Genomic DNA, 6,000 nt, shown 5'->3' on the forward strand with positions numbered 1-6,000 from the left:
TACCATCCTTCTATATCATGGAACAAACTCCCACATGAAATCAGGTCCCTTAAAAATATTAATCTATTCAAAGCTGCAGTAAGAGAATATCTAAAATCTCAATGGTCCTGCCTCTGCACCCAACCACCTTAACCCTAGACAGTCAAACTATGGCCTTTGGTATACCACTACTGTTAGGTCTTTTATACTATAAATGTCTCTAGCCTGGATATTTACTGCTATTGTATAACACTATAACAATCAAAAAATAAGATTGTTATATTTGATTATTTGCTTTAGGTTGACTATCTTCTGCAGTGAACTACTGAACATTGTATTTGCCTGATTGCCATATGTGCCAGCTATTCTCTGTAAATCCTATTTTATCTTGTCTTTTGTCTTTCAAATATAAACCTAATGTATATAATACATTGTAATATTATGGAGATTTCTCCCCGGGCCTCTGCTGAAAAAGAAATACTCAGCTCAGTCAGACAATCCCGGTCAACAAATGTAAAATAAATAAATATAAATAAATACTCTGATGAAGTTCATGTTAAGATTACTGAAGGATGAAAGCACTCAGTATATCTATGTATTTTTACTAATAATTGTTGGTGGTATTCATCGTGTCTGGTTCTTCACCTTATGTTTTGAACATTGACATTATGCTTAGCCAATCAGATTGTGTCTACTAAACAGATGTCAACTAAAAATTTTTTCAATCAAATTTACTGCTGCTTTATAGACAGATAGATAGGTAGATAGACAGAGACATATATAGATACTAACATAGCTATAAGTATAGATAGATATTTACACTACATGCAGCCTTTCAAATGTATATACATTATCACTATACTGTGTGCATCACATGATATGGGTAGACACATATGACAAAAAAAGAACATTTAGCTAGTGCATGCACAATATTGAAATGTTATTTTGGTCAGTCTTCTCTATCGTAAAAATCAATTTATAGAGGTGGGAATAATATTGTCATTGATAGAACTGTGTACCTCTGACGGAATAAACACTGGCAGAATCATATATAGAGAGTTTTCAGGGTGACCAGAATTGTTACTCATGGAAAAAGCTTCATGCTGTAAAAGTGGTGGTTATTTATCTAGATCTTGTAGTATCAAAATTTGTGGTTGGGATCATGCACGCAGACCGTAGAATTCAGCATAGTTGCAACCACCTTCTCTTCAACTGTTTGTAGTTGGTAATTTTCAGATTTGTCCCATTTGATTTCATCTTCATGATCTATACATTTCAATTTATCCTCAAAATACATTTAATTTATCCTCCAAATTCATTTTCCAAATGACTCAGCTCTTATAATGGTTTTTACTGAGTCATTTAGATCATCTTAGGTTATTATTCTCTAATAGCACCTTAATTCTGGGTTAATTTTATACCTGAGGACAAAGACATTTTCTTGGATTATAAATGACTTGTGTGACTTCATGATAAATTTTAATTTTATACTCTCCATGTAGACAACCCATGCCTATAACCAAGTTAGAATAGATTTGTCACATATAATTAGTATTTTGAAGTGCACATTTGTCACATTGGAAAGTATTCAATCTTTAATTGAAGTATACATGACAGAAGTCCTCTTAGTGTGTCTCATAGTCACATTAGATATATTTCTGACAATGCACACATCGTTACCAGGAAGGACTGACTCCGGACCCACCTCTACCAAACTTTCTTCTATATTTTTCTGTGATTTCAAAACAAGAAAAAAGGAAAAGCTGTGTGTACTCAGAATATTCATATTTAAGGGTTACCATGATCTCTTAACTCAACTTGCAGGGTTTACAGACATATCTGCAAGAACAAATCTCATTATCACGTGCTTGCACATGAGAGTCAAGGATGATTGCAGATAGGCTGGTGTTATATACTGCACACAGTAACGACATCTTGCTAAAATTCTATGTGAATAATTTCCTCTTTAAAGATGACCCAGGACTTTCTTCAGCAGTGTGGGCACATTTTTAATTTCACTAAATACAACAGCTGACATTATACCAAATCTGGGGATGGTACTCATTAACCATATGGTATCTGCAAAAGCTCAGTTTTGATATTACATTATGATATTGTGGTTTTCATTTGCATGAGTAAAATTCTTTTACTGTTGTGGTAAAGGTCTGTGTAGTGAATAGAAGTCCCGTTATACCTGATATTTAAAATAAATAATTCAGTACCACTGACTTGCTGAAAAAAAATGTTACCTTTAAGCATGTCCGAGTGAAGAGAAATAAAATTTCATGTTTTCCCTCACATTTTATATTTGATAGGGTTGCACAGATAAGTACTGGGTTAGCTACCAGTGGAAGAATGTTGTTGCACCTATGCAGTGAATGTAACTGTTAGTATTAGAGAAATATTAATAGGAAAAGAAGAAATAGCCAGGAGATACATTAAACAAAAATAAAATTACTGGTGGTATCAATTATGGAAGTTATGATATGTTCAACTAACTTTACTAAAGAACTGAATGCTCTTGCTACCTTATTCTGTTTTTAAGTCTTTTACATCTTCTAATACATTGTGGTTTTATTTCTTACTTTCTTTTATTTTTGTATTAATGTATCTATTTATTTATTTATTTTTAGCTGATGGACAAACTACCAAAAATTGTCTTTATGAAATTGGTGTTCACCTCTTTTGACAACGTGGCATCATTGCTATGAATTTCATAACTCGTCAGTTTCTTCATAGCTAATTTCATCAGAGGAGTATAGACCAGTCTCACTGGAAAGTAACAACATTTATGGGTAAAGTAAGTAATATATTAGTATTTATCTCATATAATTTAGGGTCATGTTGGATGTAGTTATATTGCCTCCCATGCATTAGTAGCCTCCAAAAGAATTATGTTTTTTGTAGTCATTGGACAACATGTTGTTTCAATTATACTCAGAGTGAAATGTTTTATTAAGTATTTATCAGTGAAATATGTATGCTCATCCTTCTTGATCTCTTTTGTGATGGGATCCAAGTTAGTGACAATATCTGATGTAAAGTAAGAGAAATGACTGCATTAAGTAAGAAATAGTGAGATTAAACTTCAATCCTGCAATACATATCAAAGATGTAATGTAACCTGAGTAATATAACTATAAATTTAAGGAACCATCACTGAAAGTGGGTAGGAGGATACCATCAGCTGTGTTGAGTTAATTGGAATGTGCTCAGATGATAAATAATTTATACAGTACATATAATTATCCTGAGTAACGTTAGCATAAAGGATTGGGTACAGAGTAGTAGCTGAATCTTTCAAGACATTAAACGAAAAGTGTTGTCAGTCATCTAGAATCAATTGAAGATACTCCAAATGAGAGATGCTATTGTCAAGCAGAAGTTCTGGGAAAGATTATTTATGTTTTCACTCCATTAGTGGCTAGATAAATTGTGAGCAAGATGGTAGGGGGTAATCTAGTTTCAAAACTAGTACAGTTTGAAAGTTACTTATTTTATTCATTTATGCATGTATCTATTTATTAATTTAAACACATCAATCAATAAATACATATATTTTAATTTATTCAATTTTAGTGTGTGTGTGTGTGTGTGTGTGTGTGTGTGTGTGTGTGTGTGTGTGTGTGTGTGTGTGTGTGTGTGTTTGTGTTTATGTGTCCGTGTGTGTGTTTGTCTGTGTGTGTAATCAGGTAAATCTTTTAATGCCTGACCTGAACTTTTTCATTTAGATACTGTATAGCAACTGCCAGGCATTGATCAGGACAAGGTAGAATTTATAAATTATTCACAGCCTGACTTGAGAAATGGTTGTTATTACTCCATAATGGATACATGTCATCAATGACAAGTAAAAAATGGGGGCTTAAAGCAAGATGACCTTGACATACCAGATATTTTTTAAGTTTTTTAAGGAATGGTTAATGCAAATAGTAGTAAGTTTTCATTCATTTGTTGCATGCTAGTGGTGTGATGCTTCCAATCACTCCCTTACGTGCAATATCACCCAATCTCACATCTGTACAGTATGCTTTTCATGTGTTGATCATCTAGTAGTCAGTGTTATTACTGTATATAAATAGTGTACAAGCATGTGCATCACCTACCTAGATATTTACTTTTGTACTATACCTTTGTTCATTCTATAATACCTATCGTAGGTTCATAGGTAGGTACTAGGCTATTGGCACTAGGGCCTATATAAGCCTAGCCAAACAGTACCCTGGCTTTTGCCACCCAACAAAATTATTTTCCTGTGCCCCTGTCAAGTAGAGCCACAGAAGTGATCCCCAGGGTGAATTTCCTATCTTCCATCCAATCATCAAGATTTTTCTTGAAGAGTGCTAATGAGGAGCTTTGTTTGATATAGATAGGTAGTTTTTTCCAGAGTATGGGAAGTCTCTGAGATAGGAATCTATCCCTCCAGCATGTTCTGTTTATTGTGGTGTCAAGGTTTAGGTCCCTTGAGCGTGTAGCTTGGAGGGATTGGGATTTCTTTACATGGAGCATGTCCAATAGCTCTGGGTTTGACATAGCTTTGTATGTTTTGCAGAGATCACCTCTGAGTAGGCGATATGCAACAGAGTAAAGCTGGAGTTTTTTGAGACAGTCTGCGTAGGGCATCTGTTTGAGGCCAGTAATCCTCTTTGTGAGGTATTTTTGTGGGCTTTCCAGTTGTAGATGTCTTGTGAGGTACATACCAAAAGGGGCGTTGTACTCTATAATGGGTCTAATGATTGATGAGTAGAGGGGAACAATGACCTCTTTTTTCCTGGATGAGAAACCTTTTGTGATGAGGTGTGCCATGTAGAAGGATTTTCTGACTACTGTGGCAATGTGATTATCAAAGGAGAGACTAATGTCCACTTGTGTCCTAAGGTCTCTTATCACACTTTTGGTGTTAAGTAGACTACCGCCTATGTGGTAGTTCATGGGTACAAAGTTTTTACCTAAAGGGATGACAGTGCACTTTCTGGTATTGAGCTTGAGGCCATGCCTTTGACACCAGACATCTGTCTCAGTGAGGCCCTTTTGTAGGATGTCCACACCGTTAGGAGATTTGATTATGGCTCCTAGTTTGCAGTCATCTGTGAACTCTGTTAGCCAAAGACTTTCTCTGTTAGCCTGTACTTCAGAGAAGTAGATACCAAACATGAGAAGACCTAGGACTGAATGCTGTGGTACTCCACTTGTCACTGGTCACAGTGTGGGTTCGTTCAGTGAGCCAGTTGGCAAACCATCTTGGACATAGGGATTTATACCTAGTTTAGTGAGTTTGTCTATAATTCCAGAGTGGGGCATGGTGTCAAAAGCCTTGGCGAGATCTAGATAGGCTGTGTGTACCACCTTACCCTCATCTACAGCTTTGGTGACCGCTTCAAAGAAATCTATAAGGTTTAGAAGACATGATCTTCCTTTTAGAAACACGAACTGGGTAGAGTCCAGAGTTTGGAGATTACCAATTTCATTGTTTATAAGTTGCATGATGATTCGCTCCATAGCCTTGCAGACCTGGCTCATCAGGCTAATAGGGCTGTAGATCCCCAGGGTCTATGGTGGCTCCCCCTTTGTGGAGTGGGTTAACCGTTGCTGTGCGCCATTCAGTGGGCAAAAAGCCTGAGGTGAGGCTATGACTGAACATGGTACTTAGGTGGGGTGCCAGTTCATTCTGTAGTTCATGTAGAACACAGCCTGTCTGTCTTTTTGTATTTGTTTTCTCTGGTAAAAGAGCTGACACTTAAAATTTCATTTAGGTAGCACTTGTGTTTCCTAAATGACAATAACAGTTATTTGAATCATTGAATCTGTTTGCACAGGAAGAAATAAGTACATACTTTCCTAGGGTAGCAAACATTCAATTCATTTGGTTTTATACCAAGATAATATATCAATATGCCAAATGAGTAGTAATATGGACATTAAGAAAATTATGGGAAAAGACCATCAGATAGTTGGAAGACATAGCTGTTAAATAATGTTCAAAATAATATTTCCTTCATGTTATAAGAACATAGAACATTT

General features: G+C 35.7%; 1 protein-coding gene across 5 annotated transcripts in view; it reads left to right on the forward strand.

Moving 5' to 3' along the window:
• The window catches only part of CHRM2 (cholinergic receptor muscarinic 2), a 2,909,771-nt gene that overhangs the window by 1,362,595 nt on the left and 1,541,176 nt on the right, over window positions 1-6,000 (forward strand). For all 5 annotated transcript variants that reach the window (XM_044088214.1, XM_044088216.1, XM_044088213.1 and 2 more), the window contains exon 4: window positions 2,613-2,779. The gene's annotated coding sequence lies outside the window, so the exon portion shown is untranslated. The remainder of the gene's footprint in view (window positions 1-2,612; window positions 2,780-6,000) is intronic.

This window comes from Protopterus annectens, chromosome 11.part0 (assembly GCF_019279795.1).
Source record: "Protopterus annectens isolate FY-2018-M chromosome 11.part0, PAN1.0, whole genome shotgun sequence".
NCBI lineage: Eukaryota > Metazoa > Chordata > Ceratodontiformes > Protopteridae > Protopterus > Protopterus annectens.